General features: G+C 50.3%; 1 long non-coding RNA gene across 1 annotated transcript in view; it reads right to left on the bottom strand.

Moving 5' to 3' along the window:
• The window catches only part of LOC149340440 (uncharacterized), a 64,378-nt gene that overhangs the window by 6,374 nt on the left and 36,850 nt on the right, over window positions 1–21,154 (bottom strand). The window contains exons 2-4 of the long non-coding RNA XR_016283863.1: window positions 6,642–6,734; window positions 5,459–5,575; window positions 1,402–1,498 (exon numbers count right to left, since the gene is read on the bottom strand). This is a non-coding gene — a long non-coding RNA (uncharacterized LOC149340440). The remainder of the gene's footprint in view (window positions 1–1,401; window positions 1,499–5,458; window positions 5,576–6,641; window positions 6,735–21,154) is intronic.

Below are 21,154 nucleotides of genomic sequence, written 5' to 3'. Positions count from 1 at the left end.
GCGGATTAATGACATCCTAGTCGAAACCAAGAGGAAGAAATTAGCTTTGCCAGGGCATGTAATGCTAAGGCAAGATAACCGCTTGTCCTTAAGGGCAATGGACTGGATTCCAAGAGAAGGCAAGCATAGCCGGGGGTGCCAGAAAGCTAGGGGGGCGGATGAGACTGAGAAATTTGCGGGCATAAGTTGGCCGCATTTCACACAGGACAGGTTTAATTAAAGAGACATGGGAGAGGCCATTGTCCTGCAGTGGGCGTAGTTAGGCTGATGATGATCATGAGTTTTTGCTGAGAGCCCATTCACCTGCTTCTTCTTCTGCACCAGCGCAATGGCGCAGACACGTGTTGTGTTGCGTTTAATGGCACATTGTCAGCTAAGGCCATCATGCCCCAAGCACAAGGTATGAGAAAAGTTTTCTGCAGAATTTGATAAAAATGTAGAAAGTGATCGGTGGTGTAGAAGGCCTAAAAAGTTTGTACTACCTAGTAATAACAAAGGGAACTAAATTTAGAAATGGCTAATAGTAAAGGCTTTAAAAAAGGTCAGGTAGCCTCAGTGGCTATCCTTGCCTGGGCAAGGATCTCGAGGCTCCCAACCAAGAAAAGAAAAACCTCAGCCTTTTTTTCGGGAATGAGAAAGACTTAGGTGCATTAGGTGAAGCACTGGGTCATGATTTACAGTTTTTAAAGAAAACCTGCTTGTGTTAAAAATATAGAAACACAAGACATGTCCCCAATCGCATTATCAGCTGAGAGCAATGCTGGGTGGAAAGGGATGCGTTGGTTACAAACCGGAGAAAAGACCTTTTTCCTTAGCCCTCCGAATCTCGAGCATTGTAATAAAATATGATTTACCGTAAATTCATCGTCACATGTACAAACTGGTTTGTATTGTTTCGTCAGCAGAGAGTTGTGCGTAGGATGTGTCTGGCCTATACGGACACGGCAGATGACTTTCTTGAAACGTTCCTAGTGCACACATGACTTCCATTCACCTAAACGTGGTTTAACCAAGTGTAGTTTGGTATTTATTTCGTTGTTCCAAGCGGACTGCCATTTTTTCCTTGCTTTAAGACGCACTAAGTTCATGCAATCTTCATAGGGCATATTTACATTTTTAATTTCCTTGCCACAAGCTTGAGCAGCGCACAAATCTGCTCTTTCGTTCCCTTTCATACCGACATGACTTGGTAGCCAGCAGAGTTTTATGCTTTTTCCTTGAGTTATGGCGGTATTATGTTGTGTATGATGTCACCAAGCAGCGGAGTGATTGCATTTTTGTTTATTACACTAGTATATTTCCCGCCTGGCCAAAGCTGTGGGGATGTAATACATCAATTCTGGCGTGCCCCGATTCAGGCAGTGCAGCTGGAACGAAGGGTGCTTTGTAATGCGTGCATACCTTGCAGCGACGCTAGATCTGTACTTTAGGTTGCTCTTCGCAGCAGACGCTGCCATCTTCGGTGAGCATGTCCTCGATCCCGTCACCAGACTGGCACCTACCAACAAAATAAAACGCGTTAATAAACTGCGAACAAAACAAAATGCAAAAATGAGAAAACAATTTCCAAATGCTGGCTAAAGACCGACAAAGAAAAAGTGTTGACATTTACGTAGAGAAGGATCTGAAATTTACTAAGGCCGCGAAAATCAGGAAATCGATAGAAAATACCGTTGAAACAGTTCCTCACAAACGCATTTGGGGATTGCCAATAACAGTGCTCCGTTGCGCATGAAACGTAGGATATTTTGCGCTGCGCATGTTCGCATAAAAGTTGGCTGGTTTCTGACTCTGTGCACTGAATGGGATGGTTGTGCTTTTTAGGTGATATAAAGTCCCATTCCGGGATACCGAAAGAGGAAACCTCAGGGCCTCCAGCTCAGAGCTGGACAGGACCGCCTCCGTGCCCTCCCTAGTCATCTGACATCCACTGTCTATATCTGTATAGGCCCACACCATGGGGTGTAGGTCAGCACACTGCCCGTGGAATTTGCATCGGCCCGGGAATTTCAGGCCCACGTGTTTTAATGTTTTGAATTTAGGAAAGGGTGGCGCTCGGTTCTGTCAAGACCCCTGGCGGGTCCAGGTAGTACTCTCCTGCACAAGCGTAAATGGGTTGTAATCGCGCTAAAGATCAGTGGGATCGTCATGAGCGCCGCGACAAAACAGCGGCTGCTTCGAACCACGCGTTATTAACGCTCGGGCGGTCGCGTGAGTGGCCTCGTTCCCCTCCACCCCTTGGCGACAGGGCGCCCATACAAACTCTTTTTACTCACAGCCGAGTACTAATTGGCCCCATTTGCTAAGAGCATTCTGCGGGCGAGTGGCGCTGTCCTACCCAGATGTTAATTTCGGCGGGCCTGCTGCGAGTCGGACATTACGTACGCTCCGTCGTAGTGGGTAGTGGCCGGCGCAATCGCCACTAATTCTATCGTTAGTAATCGTTAGCGCATTGCCAGGCCATAACGAAAACCGTGCTGATGAGGATTGAAAAATTAATGTGTGTACATACGTGCTACAATATTGCTATACAAAATGTGTCACTGAAGTCAGTGATACCGCCTATAATTTGACGATATCACGAGGACCGGATTTATGAATCGGCACGATGATTGCCATTTACCAGTCACATGGAAGGCGGAATTCTTCAATCGATTTTTCAGAACTAATCTTTAAGCAGGGTGCTAGACACTGTGCACAAAGCTTATAGAACATGTTTTACAAGTCAATAGAACACCCGCCTTTGGAAACATAAAAATTTTCAGTAGAGATCTCTGCCTGCAAATCCAAACTGTTCATATCATCCCGTACTGTTCCAGACTGAAACCAAAATTAAAATATTCCTGAACGATAGCTTTTTCAGAATCATCAGGGGCAAGGCTGTTGCAGAAAAGTGAGGTGGTATGGCTCCAGTATATTTATTTTCTATGGCGCTTTAAATGTGTTTTTTTTTCCTCACAGTTACAGTGTTATCCCTCGCAAAAGAACCTAGGCCTCTCTTTCAGAGTTCGTTTTCACATCTCGCATCGTGGCAACGCGAGTTTGAATAATGCTTACTCTTCACCAAAAGCACAGTTCAGTGGTCATCGCTCACACTGCAGGAGCTCGACTGGTCTGTTCATGTGCCAAATATGGTTGCCTTGCGATAGATCATAAACATCCTGGCTACAACACAACAGTGTCAGCATGGGGGACGCACATACTTTATAGACCTCCTTCACCGCGAGACGTCACGAAGATGCGGTGGCGCTGATGCCAGTAGCGACTTTCGCGCGGTAGGCAAAACAGGTTCCACCTGCCTCTGCCTACTGTATCTGCCGCAGCTACCGGCGGCTGTATCATGCCTGCTCACTGCAGAAGCAGCATGTACTGACCAGCTGCGTCGCTGTTGGATCCACGTAGTAGCACAAAACGGATAATTAGATTAGCCGTAATAGGTTTCTCGCAAACAAACACCGCATTAGGAAATGGGCAGCGGTAGTAAAAGCGCGAAGTCTGGGTGTCGAGCGGCGCTGCCAATCAACGTACTTCATAGCAAGGAAATAGCCGCGCTCATTCACCTGAACAGCATGGTACGCTTAAAATTGCGCAAGGAAAAAAAAAAGCATGTATGTAGCTGCGCACGCATTTATCATAAGCTGGTGTGCACGGGCGCCGGAAAGGTCACTCACCAACAAGAAGCGCGTTTTGTTGATATAATAGCTTTTTTTAGCGTGTGTAGAAGTTATACGAACGTATAATGGCGCGTTTTAGGGCATTTAATATATATCATGACCTACATAATTATTTGATTCTAGTAGAAAGAAAGTTGTGACAATCTTGCGTGGTCACGTTGGCATGCTTTGAACAGCGTACTTTAAGTGTACTAAAAGCCATATGTTTCTCATTGCATCACTCATGTGTCATAAGCTGCTTCATGAAGTAGTACGTGATCGCGAAGCTTATTTGGAAAGAAGCAACCGCAGGCGGGCTACCAACAGAGGCACGCAGCGAGATTTACAGGGTATGAGGCAATGAAAAGTGTTTTCTTTATTGATGTATAAGTGATGTAACTAAATTTGGTGCAAATATGGAATTGCTCTGCTTATTTCAGTAATGCGTTTTATTTTCAACTATACCCGGTACAGTTCTTGAGTAATTATAATTAACACCCTCGTGAAGTCACCTCGGGTCTTGAATAACTTAAGTAGGAAGTGCGGAATTTTTTTATGCCAGCATGTTCCCAAAGCCCTATTCTCTTTGATGGCGGTATTACTTCTTTTTTTTAGATTCTCAGTACTTATGCATGCATAGTCACATGAAAACTTTTCTTATAAAAGTAACTAACATACTGCTGCTCCTGCAGGAAAAAAATCGAGAGAATTATTGCACTCCTCAACCTCTCTGGAATCGTTCGCGACAAATAGAATCATTCTATTTCCATTCGTTACAATTTACGAAGGGGTGAGTGATGCCAATCGCAGAAATTGTGGCAGATCACAAAACAAACCTTTAAGTTTATTCCCTCATTTATGGCCTCTTCTCTTTCGCTTTGGTCAAAGAAATGCGGCACTGAAATCAACAAAACCTCTGATCCCTCTTCTTCGTAGAGATACTACTATTGTGGTGCTCCGTCCTCGGAAACCAGCAGAATTCGCGACGTGCCAGGACCATCAGAAACCCCATTACCCCACAATTTTTGACGACCACAGATCTAAAAACCGTAATTTTATGAATTTCTACTGAATATTTTGCTGTAATTTTTCGTCCCCAAACAAAAGACCCAAGGCAAGGAAATAATACAATTTCAGGAATCCAAACTTTTCAGCACATCGACCAGTTCAAGAAGGGGAGAAGTCGGCCTGGCTGGTGCTTGATCTGACGGCTAAAAACAGCGGTTACGTGAGACAGATGAGATCGCGACACGATCGACGCTGTCCCCACTTTTCGCACTGCGAGACACGTGTGTCAACAGATGGTGAGCGCACGTCAGGTCTGCCGAAAAAACGCCACTGCTTCCCTCACTACTGTCCCGATGTAAAATAATTCTGGCCAGTGCACAGTGTCAAAAAATTGTTATTTTATTCAATGCCTAGGGTAGAAACCAACGCCAGAAACGCTTTCTAGCCATAATACAATACACTGTGGCGAAATGCGCCGTACATGGCCAGCGCGAACCCGTGTACTTCGGGGAATACTAGGTTGAAAGCATCAATCATTGCTATGATTCTCAGAAACTCAAAGCGCGCCTACAAGCCTTGAAAACCGGCGCTGAACCACCTCAACTCGACGCTACTCCCTGGCCTCTTGCCTACCGCGAGCCCGCGGGCGACTACAGCGCCACCTAGCTTGTTTGCAAACATGGAGGAGGTCTATAGGCATCAAAGGAGATTTCGCTTTCCACAGTCCTCCTTCTACTCGCCCAACTGCCCGTGCTCGTGTTGCTGTCACATGGCATGGAAATGAATGGTGGGCTCACCGTGTGCCGGTCCTCGTCGACGGTGAGCTCTGCCATCCACAGCTTCACTTGAGGCTGCGTGGAGACCATGTCCTGCCCCTCCAGTCATCCAACGCCTGGCTCCCGCACAGAAGTGGCCTGCACAGATTCGTTACGGGACTTGAAGCAGCGGCCTCTTGGCAGCCGTGACGTCACATGTTTCCACCGCACACGGTACCAGCTAGGGCACGCCCCTGCTTCAGCTTCATCAGCGCGTCTTTCCAGTAGTGGAAGCGCGGATACCATCGTCGCTTGGTGTGCACGATTGCTCCCATCGAGAGTCTGCTGTGTAAGAATCTGTCGCATGCAGTTTCGTGGCCAGTGAAGCAGGACGCCGAGGTGTTGCTCGCCTCAAAGCTATTGCAGCAGTGCGTAAGTGTGTGCCTCTGACGATCTACGGGCCCTTTCGAAGGAACACCAACCTCCAGAAGGCATGGGTACATGCGTCGCAGCCATCCCGATCAACATGGACAGTAACCGAGAGCGATTTTCTTTGCTAGCGCCATTTCGTCAACAGCGGCTACGTTACTAGCCTCGCACTGTTGCTGACCCCCGGAATAACACTGACACGACAGCATCTCAAACCTGATCGTGCTCTCAAGAAGGTGCAAGCAAGAGAGGACCAGTGGTGGGCTTCAGAATAATAGATGGAAAGAAATGCGCGTTATTTCGTCCCTTAGCAGCGAAAACCCGAAAGCACTGTACCCTATGAGCCCCTATGAGCCAAACAACGGAACAAGCAACAGTGCCTGCATTCGTGTAATAAGTGTTTTCCTGTTGGTATGCGCTGGATTTCGGTTTCTGGTTTATGGGGTTTAACGTCCCAAAGCGACTAAGGCTATGAGTGACGCCTTAGTGAAGGGCTCCGGAAATCTCGACCACATGGGGTTCTTTAACGTGCACTGACATCGCACAGTACACGGGCCTCCAGATTTTCGCCTCCATCGATATTCAGCCTCCGCGGCCAGGATCGAACCCGCGTCTTTCGAGCCAGCAGCCGAGCACCATAACCACCGCGGCGGGAGATTTCGTTGGTACTTTGATTAGAAGTTTAGTACAGTTCCCCCCTGGCCAAAGCTGTGAAGGGCAGTAATACTTCAATTTCAGCGTGTCCGGATTCAGGCAGTACAGCTGGAACGAAGGGTGCTTTGTTAAGCGCTCATACCTTGCAGCGGCGCTTCGCGCTTTAGGTTGGTCTTTGCAGCAGACGCTGTCATTTCCTGTGATCATGTCCCTGATCCCATCACCAGACGGACACCTGCCAACGCAATAAAACACGTTATTTAACAGAATGCGAACAAAAAAAATGTAAAAATGAGACAACAATTTCCAAGTGCTGGCGAAAGACCGACAACGAAAAAGGGGTGACATTTTCGTAGAGAAGAGCTCGCAATTTACTAAGGGCGCCAAAATCAGGAAATCTATAGAAAATACCGTTGAAACAGTTCCTCACAAACGCATTATGGGATTACCGATGACAGTGCTCCGTTTCGCATAAAACGTAGCATGTTTTGCACCGCGCCTGTTCGCATAGAAGTTGGCTGGTTTCTGACTCCGTGCACTGCACAAGTTGTTTGTTCTTTTCACGTGACGTAAAAACCCATTTATATTCCGTTCTGTCACGATTTACACAGCTCACAATGTATTAAGTCTTCATGGCTCCTTTCATCACAAACGGAGCGGTAAAGGCGATCACGCCAGTGTCCAAACATTGGTTTAAATTCCCCGACACAAATTTTGGCGCTTGGTAAGTTGTTTTATTGCCTTTGCGTATTTCCCACATATTTCTGGTCGAGCACGCCTATGTAATCAGTAGGGCGCCTATGGTACTTTTTTTTACCTGCATCGGTGGAGACGGCGGCGGATGTTATAACCGTATGACTGTATAGTGCGGCGTCTTATTTATTTTGTAAATAATATATGTTTTTATATATTTTTGCTTCTATATTTATCCAGAACCAACAGTGCCAAAGGTATTTTAATGGAAGACGTAGGAAACAAAAAATTCCTATTTAGACGTGCACTTTCACAACATTGACAAAGAAGCATCATTTCATGTAATCCACAACACATTTGGTAGCCTGGTCCATTTCCTAGTGGCCTTTGAAAAGAAAGACGTTCTGAACAATTCATTTGTCGTAGGGAATACTCGAACCTTCAAATCAAAGTAAAAATGGTTAGATTGGTAAAAAAAGTTGTACATATGTTTCGCGTGCAACTCTGTCACAAAAGTGTCAGCTGTAGTGTAGAACGTCTACGAAGGCGCTGCGTCGCGAACGGCTAGCGGTACGTCTCAGCTCAGTCCAGAGGCAGCGATCAGTCCCAGCGGCAGCGATCAGCGCACACGCTCGAGCATCGGCGCCGCTGTCTTCGTCCTCTTCTTCCTCACGCCAGCCACCCAAGGTTCGGGAGCCGAAGGCCTGTCTTACAACTTCCCCCGGGCGAAAAGGCGCCATCCTGGCGGCCTAGGGAGATGTGACGACGGCGGGGTCGTAGTATGGTTTGAGGCGGTCGGTGTGGACAATTTCACGGCCTCGGCGACGATGATCAGTAGACGGTGTAAGGGGTTCGATGAGGTAATTGAAGGGGGATGTCTGCTTAAGAATGCGGTAGGGGCCCTGGTACTTGCTGAGAAATTTGGAGGAAAGGCCGGGACTTGAGGAAGGAACCCAGAGCCCGACTAAAGAGTCAGGAAGATAAGTGGGAAGTAGTGCAGAGGGATCACGGGTGCTTTTCTGCTGCTGCTGGGAGTGTGAAGTGAAAGACCGGGCAAGCTGGCGGCATTCTTCGGCATAAGTGGCGGCTTGAGAAAGAGTCGTAAATTCAGAAGCATCAGGGCGGTAAGGGAGAATGGTGTCCATTGTGCAAGAAGGCTCACGGCCGTAGAGGAGAAAGTATGGAGAGAATCCGGTGGTGGCTTGAGTAGCGGAGTTATAAGCATAGGTGACGAAAGGTAGAACGCGGTCCCAGTTGCAATGATCGGAAGCCCCATACATGGCCAGCATGTCGCCAAGAGTGCGGTTAAAACGCTCAACCAGGCCATTTGTCTGCGGATGGTAGGCAGAGGTGGTGCGGTGAACGATGTTGCATTCCCGAAGGAGAGCTTCGACAACTTCAGACAGAAAGGCTGGACCTCTATCACTCAGCAACTCTTTGGGAGCACCATGGCGAAGAACGATGCGATGGAGGATGAAGGATGCAATGTCGTGGGCTGTACCAGATGGCAAAGGTGATGTTTCGGCGTACCGGGTAAGATGATCGATGGCGACGATGATCCAGCGGTTGCCGGCTGATGTGCTGGGAAGAGGGCCGTAGAGGTCGATGCCAACACGCTCGAAGGGCTGCACTGGGCAAGGCAGCGGTTGCAAAGGAGCGGCGGGTTGGCGAGGTGGGTTTTTTCGGCGCTGGCATGCGGGGCACGACTGAACGAACTTGCGCACATAACGGTACATCCCACGCCAGTAGTACCGATGTCGTAGGCGGGTGAAGGTCTTCAAGAAGCCGGCATGAGCACACTGGGGATCATCGTGGTAGGAAGAGCAAATGAAGGAGCGCAGATGGGTCGGAATGACAAGCAGCCACTTGCGACCATCCGGAAGGTAGTTCCGACGGTAAAGAAGCTCGTCTCTGATGGCGAAATGGTGGGACTGACGACGCAGAGCACGGGAAGGAGGTCGAGGCGATTGGCCAGATAAGAAATCCAAGAGGCAAGCGATCCATGGGTCTTTGCGTTGCTCGGTAGCCATATCAGCGGGCTCAAACGTCAAAGAATACAGGGCGCAGATAGAAGACGCTGCCTCAGACGGCAGAGGGGAACGTGAGAGGGCATCAGCATCCGCATGTTTACGGCCGGAACGATAGACCACGCGGATGTCGTACTCTTGAAGCCGCAGAGCCCAGCGCGCCAGTCGACCAGAGGGATCTTTCAAAGACGACAACCAGCAGAGGGCGTGGTGATCGGTGACAACGGCAAAAGGGTGCCCGTACAAGTAAGGGCGGAATTTGACTATCGCCCACAGGATGGCTAAACACTCCTTCTCAGTGACAGAATAGTTCGCTTCGGCTTTTGTGAGTGTCCGGCTAGCGTAAGCGACAACATATTCGTCAAAGCCAGGCTTGCGCTGCGCGAGGACTGCACCGAGGCCGACGCCGCTGGCATCGATGTGGAGTTCCGTCGGAGAACGAGGGTCGAAATGGCGCAGAATTGGCGGAGTGGTCAAGAGGCGACGGAGTGTCGTAAAGGCTTCATCACAGGCTGGCGACCAGGCCGAAAGGTCGTGGCCGGAAAGGAGCTTGGTCAGAGGGTCGATGATAGTGGCGAAGTTGCGGACAAAGCGGCGGAAATAGGAGCAGAGGCCCACGAAGCTGCGGAGGTCTTTTACAGAAGTCGGTTTCGGAAATTCTGCGACAGCTCGCAACTTTGCCGGGTCCGGGAGAACGCCATCCTTGGACACGACATGTCCGAGAATGGTGAGCTGCCGAGCTCCGAAGCGGCACTTTTTTAAATTGAGTTGAAGGCCAGCGTCGGCCAGGCAGCGAAGAACAGTCTCAAGGCGCTGTAGGTGAGACGAAAAATCCGGTGAAAATATCACAACGTCATCTAAGTAACAAAGGCATATGTGCCACTTAAGCCCGCGGAGTAGGTTGTCCATCATGCGCTCGAATGTGGCGGGGGCATTGCAGAGGCCGAAGGGCATGATATTAAATTCATAGAGCCCGTCGGGTGTAACGAATGCAGTTTTTGGGCGATCGGCCTCTGCCATCGGCACCTGCCAGTAACCAGAGCGCAAGTCCAATGAAGAGAACTCAGCGCCCTGCAGGCAGTCGAGGGCGTCGTCGATACGAGGGAGAGGGTAAACATCCTTGCGTGTAATCTTGTCCAGACGACGGTAGTCAACGCAGAACCGGATGGAACCGTCTTTTTTCTTGACAAGGACCACCGGCGATGCCCACGGGCTTTGCGACGGCTGTATCACGTGGCGCTTGAGCATGTCGGTAACCTGTTCGTCAATGATGCGGCGCTCAGCGGCTGACACGCGGTACGGACGTTGGCGCAAAGGGGCATGTGTGCCAGTGTCAATAGAGTGGGTAACGGTGGTTGCGCGGCCCAATGATGTTTGCTGGTAGTCAAACGAAGCTGCAAAACGGTGCAGGACGGCGACAAGTTGGGCCCTTTGGGTAGGCGTCAGGGCGGCGTCGACGGAGCGGTGAAAAACATCGAGAGGAGACGGATTGGCGATCGAAAAAGGCGTAATGGCGCTGACGTGAAGGTCGGCCGAGCTATCGACGAGGGGGTACGCTGAGGCGGGATCTAGCACGGCAACACTACCAAGCGATTGGCCACGGAGCAAAGTGGTAGGGCAGGAGAACGGGTTAGATACATAAATAGCACTGGAGCCACGAATAATTGTCAGCACGGCATGAGGCAGGAAAACAGATTTCTGGTCAGCGCATCGTAAAGAGGGCGTATATGCGACAGTTGCGTCGGAGAGAGCAACACAAGAAAGAGGCACGAGCACTGAAGAAAAGGGCGGAACGTCAGTGTCCTGTGAGACGATCACAGTAGCGGCAGCGGCGTCGGGCACGTCCAAGGGAGCGTCACTGAAGGGCGATAACTCAAGCTGAGCACGGGCGCAGTCAATTACAGCATGATGAGTGGAAAGGAAGTCCCAACCAAGGATGACGTCGTGAGATGAGCGGGCGAGGACGATGAACTCTATTGTGTAGGGGACGTTCTCGATAAGCAGGCGGGCGGTGCAGGCGGCTAATGGTCGAATGTCCTGAGCGCTGGCGGTTCGGAGAGAAACGGCGGGAAGAGGCGTCGTCACTTTTTTGAGTCTGCGACATAGTGTGTGGCTAAGAACAGAAACGGCTGCGCCCGTGTCAACAAGTGCTTCGACGGCGACTCCCTCAACGAACACGGTGATAATGTTGGCTGGCACGGATACAGGGCTTGAGCGAGTCGCTGGCGGCGCAGTTCTTGCCTCCGGAACTGCGGCCGTTAGTTTTCCGCTTGCGAAGCGGGTGGGCGGCGGAGCATCGGAGAGCGGGAACGTCGGCCAGGGGACGGCGAGCGGTGAGAGCGGGAACGGTAGCTAGACGAAGACGGATCGGGAGGCGGCTCATGTGACACAGGCGAGGAGGTCGGGGATAGATCGTAAGCCGGCTCACGCCTATAAATATACGGTCGATAGTCGCGACTGCGGCACAAGCGAGCCACGTGGCCAGCGACTCCGCAGGCGTAGCAAATAGGGCGGTTGTCTTGCGTACGCCAGGGGTTGAGAGGCTGCGGCTGTGGTCTTGGGCGGGCAACCGGACGATAAGCGGTTGGTGCAGGTCGCTGGGGCTCCAACAGGTGATGGGGAGGCCCGTAGGCAGGAGCAGCAGGCGAAGGCCGCGGTCGCGCCACAGCATCCGCGTAAGTTAATGGAGCCGTGATCAGTGGCTGCTGAGGAGGTGGAGGAGGAGAGGGCAGTACCTCGGCGACCTGATCCTGTATGACTCGCTGGATGTTGGGAGTGAGCGGCGGCGCAGGAGTAGGTGGGCTGGTCGACAAGCACAGCTGGCGGGCGACTTCTTCACGGACGTACTGCTGAATGTGCTGGAGGAGCGACTGTTGGTCCAGAGCACCGTCCCGGGGAAGAGCCAAGCTGGAAATATTTGCCTCTTGAAAGCCGGCTCGGCGGGTCGAAAGGCGCTGTTTGCGCAGCTCATCGAAGCTTTGGCAATGGCTTATCACGTCGGAGACAGACTGGGGATTCTTCGCGACGAGCATCTGAAAGGCGTCATCATCAATCCCTTTCAGAATATTTCGGATCTTGTCTGCCTCGCTCATGGAAGCGTTGATGCGTTTGCAGAGATCGACTACATCTTCGATGTAGCTGGTAAAGTTTTCGCCGCTCTGTTGTGCCCGACTGCGCAAGCGTTGCTCGGCACGAAGCTTACGCACAGCGGGACGGCCGAAGACCTCCGTGAGGCTGGTTTTCAGATCCGCCCAGCTGGAGATGTCCGCTTCGTGGTTGCGGAACCACAGGTTGGCAACGTCGCTTAAATAAAATATAACGTTGGTAAGCTTGACGCTGTCGTCCCACTTGTTATACGCGCTTACGCGTTCATAGGAGGCCAACCAATCCTCCACATCGGTGTCATCCGTGCCGCTGAAGATCGTGGGGTCGCGCTGACGGACGGCACCAGAACAGATGACAGCAGGGCCAGCAGGCTGGGCAGGTTGGGCCGGGGGGTCGGGCACTGTGGTAGAGCCTGGAAGCCTGGGCATGGTGGCGTATCTCGATGGTGAGAACAGACAGCACCTCCACCAAGTGTAGTGTAGAACGTCTACGAAGGCGCTGCGTCGCGAACGGCTAGCGGTACGTCTCAGCTCAGTCCAGAGGCAGCGATCAGCGCACACGCTCGAGCATCGGCGCCGCTGTCTTCGTCCTCTTCTTCCTCACGCCAGCCGCCCAAGGTTCGGGAGCCGAAGGCCTGTCTTACACAGCAATTATACGTGCATGATAGCTCGTGTGAGTAAACTTACCTAGGCTTCTCGGGTTGGTTGATGTAGTATATCTCTCCATAGGTCGGTCAATGCAAGAGCACGAGTACATGCGCGTTGTCTTTGCCTGTTCATTGCCATCCAGTTGGGCTAACCCCTCGCATTTCGCGAGCGGGAGCGTACGTGTTGCTTGTTTAGTCTGTGTTTTACTTTTCTCCAGCTCAAAGCCTTGAGCTCCTTTTGTAATTTGATAATCTCTTTTAGCCAGCAAGGTGCCCCCTTGCACGGCAGAAGTTGTTAGCATACGTGCCCCCCCCCCCCTTTTTTTTTGGTTGTGTCTTACTTTTCCTAACTTCAACACGGCGGCCATGCAGTGTCAGAAGTGCGGAGCTTACGTGATCTCTCCTCTGTGTATCAACTCCTTGGTGCGCTTATTGGTATTTGTTTTTTGAACTGAGACTCTATGCGTGAACCAGTGTCCGCGTGTGTCTCGTCTGTTGGCGACCCGTGGTTTTAAGAGAAGCCGACTCAGTTCCCCAGCTTCAGTGCGATCTTCGCCGCCCAGCACTCCCGGAACCCCGAGCCACCGATGCACAACACCCTGAAGACCCACATTACCCTGAGGGCTCCAGAAGAACCATCGCCTTCATCAGCCACCCATCCTGAATCGTCTTTGTGAGTGGACTGCCGACTGCCACTGTGCTTCCCGGTGAACTGTATGCCCGTTTCCAACATGATTTAAATTCAATTTGAATTTTTCACCGCACTTGCCTTCTGTAATTGCAAATGCATGTGTGCAATCTGCATGTGACCCGATACAGTGTCAATTTGACTGATTTAATTACAGTCGTTAGTGTGGCATTTATGTTACCTATAGATGTACGTTAGTAGCGTAAATATGTGTACAAAGCACTCTGTATTAACTTTACACTTTGTTGTTTTTAAATGCATGTAAAGGCTTGCGTTCGATTCACCTCTGTATATTCCTGAGAATATATTTGTTGTTTTTGCTCACCGACATACTGGCTATGTCTTCATTCGAAACGCTGAACATAAACCCGCTAACGCTGGGCGTCAAACTCCGCCCCTTCATTATTCCTTCCGTACGTGATGCACTGCACTGCACCCTACGTGTGCCACATACGAAGTGAGTGTCAGGGTTCTCCACCTTTCCCAGCTTGCCTTCATCGACTGCCGACTAAGTCTCCTATAGAATCTCCCGACATGACAAAGGGATAGTGCTAACATGTCGACGAAGCAGTAATTTTTTTTGCAAGCTTTAGTAGTAACACGAAAGTCCCATTGTTTTGCACGCTGTAGTACAACACGAATCAACATGACTGCGCCAGTTCAATCTGTGCAGAGGCGGAGAAAATGGTTATGAGACACTGTACTGATTTGGGACAGGGAGGTGAGGATGATTGATTCGCTTGGAGGCAGTCCCTATTCCGGGATGCCAGTGGCCACTGCCGCTGCCAAAAATCTCTGGACGAGACCCCTCGGGGCCTCCGGCTCGGAGCTGAACAAGGCGCCCTTCCTAGTTGGCTGACTTTATGTACGCAGCGTCGACATTACGTACGCGGCGTCGTAGGGGGTAGAGACCAGTGCAATCGCCTCTTTCTCTAGCATTAGCGCATCGCTAGTTTTCTGATGATGCTGAGTTTTTTTGGCACAAGGGCATCTAGGGCCAAAGAGCTCCAGACACAAGGTTTTTCGTCGGCTGAGGCTAAAGTGCGTGCACATGATAAGATCAACTCCGGCTGTATAGGGTCTAAGAGTAGTGAGTATTCACGTGATCATAGTGTGTCAAGAGGGTGTATAAGTGAAGTGTAATGGCCGAAATTGGTCTACAGCGCCTAAAAATTGTGGTAAGTGTTGTTACACGTAAGGGACGAACGAATCCAGGTAGCCTCGACCCCAGTCCCTGCTTCAGCAAGAAGAGCGAGGCATCTGGCAGCTACGACTAAGCACAGCTTTCTTCTCAGCTGGGAGCAGGGGCTGAGGTTACTTGGAATAAGAGATCTCTTTTACAAAGCCTTCATGAGTTAAAAACTAGTACGTTACTAGCGACACCAATTTTTTTAAATATGCAGTGATAGCGAAGAGGGAAAGCATCCGACCCGCGTGCAAAAAGACCGGGGTTTCAATCACGGTGTCGCGCAATTCTCCATCGGATAAAAAATTTAAAACAAACTCCGCAGTCAGTGGAATTGCATAACCACGCCCGGGGCGAGACCTGATTTCGGTGACCAAACGACAAAGCACTCCCTCACAACAGGATTGGGCCATCCTGGTGTAGTGCTTGGCCGCAACGTTCTATATGATTAAGGCCTTGACTAGGAACAGTTCGGGACAAACGTTAACAGAGATTACCACCGTTGTCCGGAGTTGTTCGTCCGCGCCTTTATAGTAGTGGAATGCCTTCCTCAAATTTCTCCTCTATTCGCCGTTGGTACCTGGGGAGGCTCAACGTACCATTCGTGCTCAAGGCGCCCCGAACGTAATAGCATTTAGATATCCAGTTGTTTCCGACTACAGACAATGCCTGTGCTTCCGCTTGTTTGGTTACTTTGGCAATTCTAATTTCAAGCTTACGGATGTGTTTCTGTTTCTTCCACTTCTTAGTTCGAGATTTCCTGTATTCCCACAAGTGTAAGAGCCGGCTGTCTACTGCCGGTGTCTCTCCGGTGCGTTGGAGTTCGCGCGTGAAGCGGTTTTGGCTTCAAATTGGCGCTTTCGCCCAATCCTCTTAATTTGCCGTGTCGACACCCAGTGCCGGGGTTGCCACTTCCCTGAACTTAGTCCGACCAATGAGGCAAACCCCTCTTTCTCCTAATTTTGAGCCGCCGCGGTGGCTCAGTGGTTTTGGCGCTCGGCTGCTCACCCGAAAGACGCGGGTTCGATCCTGGCCGCGGCGGTCGAATTTCGATGGAGGCTAAATGCTAGAGGCCCGTGTACTGTGCGGTGTCAGAGCACGGTAAAGAACCCCAGGGGGGTCGAAATTTCCGGAGACCTCCACTACGGCATCCCTCACAGCCTGAGCCGCTTTGGGACGTTAAACCCCCATAAACAAAACCAAACCAAGCAGCACACAAATATAGCTATAACCATAACGTCTCCATGATTGACATCGTTGTCTTCAGCAAAGAAAGAGAAAAGCGCGGGTTAATGACATCCTAGCCGAAATCAAGAGAAAGAAATGGGTTTGGGCAAAGAATGTAACGCCGGTGGTCCTTAAATGTGACGGAGTGGATTCCAAGAGAAGGCAAGCGTAGAAGGGGTGGCGGAAAGTTAGGTGGGCGGATGAGATTAATACCCCTGTCACACGGGCGTTTCGAAGGCCCTCGAACCGATATTCTATCGACTCGAAGGCGATCGAGCGCTGCTACACGGCCAGTTTTAATGGCCATCGACTCAATAGTCTATCGAGTCAACGGAGCAGCCCGGAACTCAATCGAGATTTCGAGGGCCTTCGAGCGTTGCCGAAGGTTGCTAGCATTGTTTCGAACGGCACCAACGCGCACTTTCGTGCACGATACGTAACCATGAGCAAACATTATTCTCTCAAACTTCTATGCAAGCGGCAAACTATTAGTCTGCACAATAATTTCAAAATTGTATCGGTCTGGTTTAAAGCGCATTATTTTCATGCTCTCCATCGTCGACTCTTTTCACATCCTGGGTATGCCACTCAACCCCAACACTTTCACCTCTGCCATCAATCAGTCTATACGCATATGCCACTCATCACACACCAACTCCGCCGCGTAGTTCTAAAATATGCCGGCCTCTCCGAGACACACGCCAGCCGCCTTGCTCAAGCGCTGGTCCTGAACAAATTCCTGTACTGCATACCTTACTGCCCCCTTACAAGTACACAACAATACAAACTAACCCGGGCCCTCAATACACTATATAAAGCAACACTAGGACTTCCGCCTCAGGCTTCTACAGACACCCTGGACAGAACAGGCCTTTTCCACCCTCTTCAAGCCTTCCTTAACCTGGACCAGGAGAGACAAATCATCCGCTTGTCCAGATCATCAGTTGGGCGGTGGATACTATCCCAGAGTCCCTACGCACCCATCTCTTTCCCAGACCCACCGCAGTCTCCCATCTACCCCCCTAACCTCCGCCTCGCACCCATTCCGCGCAACATGTCCGCACACACACACGCAGGCCGCCGCCAGGCATACGCATAAAACCACAAGCCACCTTTGGACGCTGGGGCGGTGGCCTACACAGACGCCTGTCTCACGGAAGCCGCGGGCTCCACAGCAGCCTTCTTCCTCCACCCTTCCCCCTCTACAACCAGCACTCACACAACCGGTCCATACACCTCGCCACCCTCCACTCTCGCCCTAGAAACACACGGGATCACAGATGCCATCACACACTTTGCCACCCTACCCCCCGCCCTTGCATACGTTGTCTATACGATGTCTATACAGAAAGAGCCCTCCCCTTCCCTACCCGATCGGCCTTAGATGCCGCCCTCATAGCATTAAGCCCACGACCGGTGACCCTTCGGTGGATCCCTGGTCACATGGGCATCCCCGGCAATGAGCTGGCTCACTAGCTTGCCTGCGAAACTATACACCGGGCGCCGGGGATTCCATGGACGAGCCCACCGACGGAGCAGGCAGTCAGGGCTTACAATCACACTGTCGACGAATACTACACGCAGCAAAAATTGGACTTAGCTGATTTACCACAGCCACACCCATCCTTATCGACCCGTGAAGCTCGCATTCTTCGCCGAATAGTTTAATCTCCTACATACACCAGCAAAACTTTATCCACACCGGTACACTTCCACACCTCAGTGCCCAAACTGTCCATGCACATATGCAGACATAGAACACTGCCTTGCACAATGCCACGCAGCCTTCCAGTCCCCCGCCTATCCTCCCCCCCCCACCGTGGCCCATCTGGCTCGCCTCCCTGGATCTGAGGCTGCAACGTGCCCTCGTCGCCTTGGCCCAGGACCCACTGAACGCCTAATAGAAAGGGTGTTCTAATAAAAGTGTCACACCACCACCATCGCAGAAGCCGATCGGTCCAGACCAATTTCCGCCGAGCGGCGACAAACATGGCGCCCGTCGAAGCCGGACCTCTCGCTTCGGACTGAATTCTCGTTGTTGCTGCCATTTTCATTCCGTTCACTGGTCATAAATGGGGCGCCGATCTTTCTCTTCGTCGCACCTTGCCTATAAGAAAACCTATAAATGATAAATTTGCTTTATTTTTTATTAGGAGTGGCGATTCTGCCGCTGCTAGGCTTAACAGGAGAGTCGGTTTGTTGACAGTAATCGTTCCCGCCCTGCCAACTAGATGGTGCCAGTATAGGCACAGTTTATTTGTGCGTCTGTGCTAGCATACGCTGAACTAAAGTGGGAATGCGCCTGCGTTTAGCGTACGTAAGCATGCATACGCTTGTGGTACGCACACAGCGTAAATTTATGCTCTTTTCTCACTGTATCTGTGTGCTCCGCGAGCGGCGACGTGATGTGCAAAAGCGAGAAACAGCAGCGGCGCGGCAGTTCCATCTCTCCCGGGCGTCAGTAGACGAGAACAGGGCCCAGTTTTTGCGGCGAGAGATTTCGCTTCGCGCGCCGGATTTTTCGACGACTGTGAACGCGCCTTATGACTGCAAAAACAGTGTATTTCAACATGTAATTAGGTTGTATAAAATATCTTTTATATTTGGGCGAAACCGAACGTAGCGATTGTGGCGCCACACGAGCTTGGCATAAGACGCGAGAACCATTTCAATGGCCATTGAGATTAGCCGTGTAGCAGCACCACAACTCCCTCGAGTTCGATAGCGATCGAAAATCTAGAAGGCCCTCGACTCGATGGCCTTTAAAACTGGCCGTGTGACAGGGGTATAAGAAGTTTTTGAGGATCCGGTGGCTGCAGCTGGCAAAGAGCAGAGTTAATTGGAGAGACATGGGATATGTATTTGCTGTGCAGTGGGCGTAATCAAGCTAATGATGATGATTATGATGAAAAACTGTGCGCGATTTCTTCTCTCAAACCGAAATCTTTCGTTACGGCCGTGCATTCTTTGTGCGCGAGGGTGCAGGTGGACGGACTCCTGTTGTGGGTATGGTGCGCCCTTAATTTGGCTTCTGTGCCCACGTGTGGTAAAGGTACTATTTCTGGTGTTCTGTCGAGCTATTCTATGCATTTTTGTAGCGTTTATGTTTTCCTCTTCACCCCCCTGCAATTCCATAATATGATTTGTAGTTTCTCTTTGTCACGTTTTGCCAAGTTGAATAAATGTTATGTGAACGTCCTTCTGTAGCCATCTCCTTCTTACGTTTATTCCTCTATTATGCGTTTACTGCTGTGTTTGCTGTCAATTTTGATTATTTTTGCTCTGGGCCCTTCGGCCATTTCCTGCAATTTCCTGTGATTTTTTTTTTTTTTTAATTTTCGAGGACTGGAGCTTGTACAGAACCGGTCGTACCAAGGTTTCAATAGTCTTTTTGACTTCCTCCTGAATGCTTTGTTCTATATTTCCTGTCATTTCCTAAAATTTATCCTATTTTGCGCTTGATTTCTTGTTCCAGATCTTACTTTATCTGGGTTATCCCCGCTTTAATCTTCTGTTCTAGGTTTCGCTCTATTTACTTCAAGAGTGAAATAAGAAACTAAGCATTTAAATTCAAATACCTGCGTCAACGTTATTATTAATATATGGGTACGTATCTAGGTTTCTACTTCTTTTCATGTCGACAGTTTCGGTGAAATTGTAACTTATGTTTCACTTAGTACATCAGTCTAAGATTCTATTCAATTATTCTTAAAATATGTTAACATATTGATCATCACAAGTGACTATTCTATAAACGACGCAGTCATCTTCAAATAATCGCGTTTGAAACTATTTCATCGCTAACGTCATTCACATAGAACAAGACCAATAGTGACCTCAACAAGAAGCCCTGGAGAGCAACGAACACAACTCCTGACGGTTTGGTTTGGTTTATGGGGGTTTAACGTCCCAAAGCAACTCAGGCTATGAGGGACGCCGTAGTGAAGGGCTCCGGACATTTCGACCACCTGGGTTCTTTAACGTGCACTGACATCGCACAGTACACGGGCCTCTAGAATTTCTCTTCCATCGAAATTCGGCTACCGTGGCCGGGATCGAACCCGCGTCTTTCGGGTCAGCAGCTGAGCGCCGTAACCAACAACTCCTGACGTTTGGGACTGTGCACCATTTAAAACCACTAACTGCTGCCGTAAACTTATGTAATCACTAACCCATGAAATCACTCCAGGGCTAATGGTGTAGAGAGCTCCCCTTTATTTAATCAGTAAGCTGTACGTTAAGGTGTCAAAGGATTTCTGGAATCGAAAAACACACAGTTCACACTCAGTCGCCTGTTATCTTCCTCCCCCAGGATGTGTACATCATCATCGTCAATACCATCATCATCATCAGTGTTACTACGCCCACTGCAGGGCAAAGGCCTCTCCCATGTCTCTCCAATTAACCCTGTCCTTCGCCAGTTGCGGCCACCGTATTCCAGCAAATTGCTTAATCTCATCCGCCCACCTAACTTTCTCCTGCTCCCTGCTACGCTTGCCTTCTCTTGGAATCCACTCCGTTACCCTTAAAGGCCCCCTGACCACCCCATGGTCGCAAACACTCTCTACCTCACCCAGTGAAGCGGAAAACTAGTGAGCGCAGTTCCCGAGGCAAGAGCTGCGCCTTCGGCGAACTTTACAAGGCCTCTGACGTCCCTCGCCAATGTCGTTGATGTAGTAGTAGACGGTGTTGCGACGTGTGCCTTGATTGACACCGGAGCAGCCGTATCAGTTATAGACGCGAAATTTTGCCGCCGCATCAAGAAAGTTCTGACGCCATTCCCCGGTATTTTACTGCGTACTGCTGGCGCCCAGCAAATTTAGCCGCTCTCCGCCTGCACTGCACGAGTTGCTATTCAAGACGTCATCTACGCAATTGAGTTTGTGGTGCTCTCCTCCTGCTCGCATGACGTCATTCTTGCGTGGGACTTTCTGTCGGAACACTCTGCTGTCGTCGACTGCGCCCGTGCTGAAGTCACACTCTCTGTCCTACCCGACGACTCCACTGCCGAAACCGCTGAGTATCCGGACAAGCTTCTCCTTTCCCATGATGTCGAACTTCCTGCTTCCTCGTCCGTTGTAGT

Source organism: Amblyomma mixtum, chromosome 6, assembly GCF_055824585.1.
Source record: "Amblyomma mixtum isolate Tamu chromosome 6, ASM5582458v1, whole genome shotgun sequence".
Taxonomy (NCBI): Eukaryota; Metazoa; Arthropoda; class Arachnida; order Ixodida; family Ixodidae; genus Amblyomma; species Amblyomma mixtum.
Note: the sequence above shows the minus strand (reverse complement) of the source record. Positions and strands in the feature narration are given on the sequence as shown.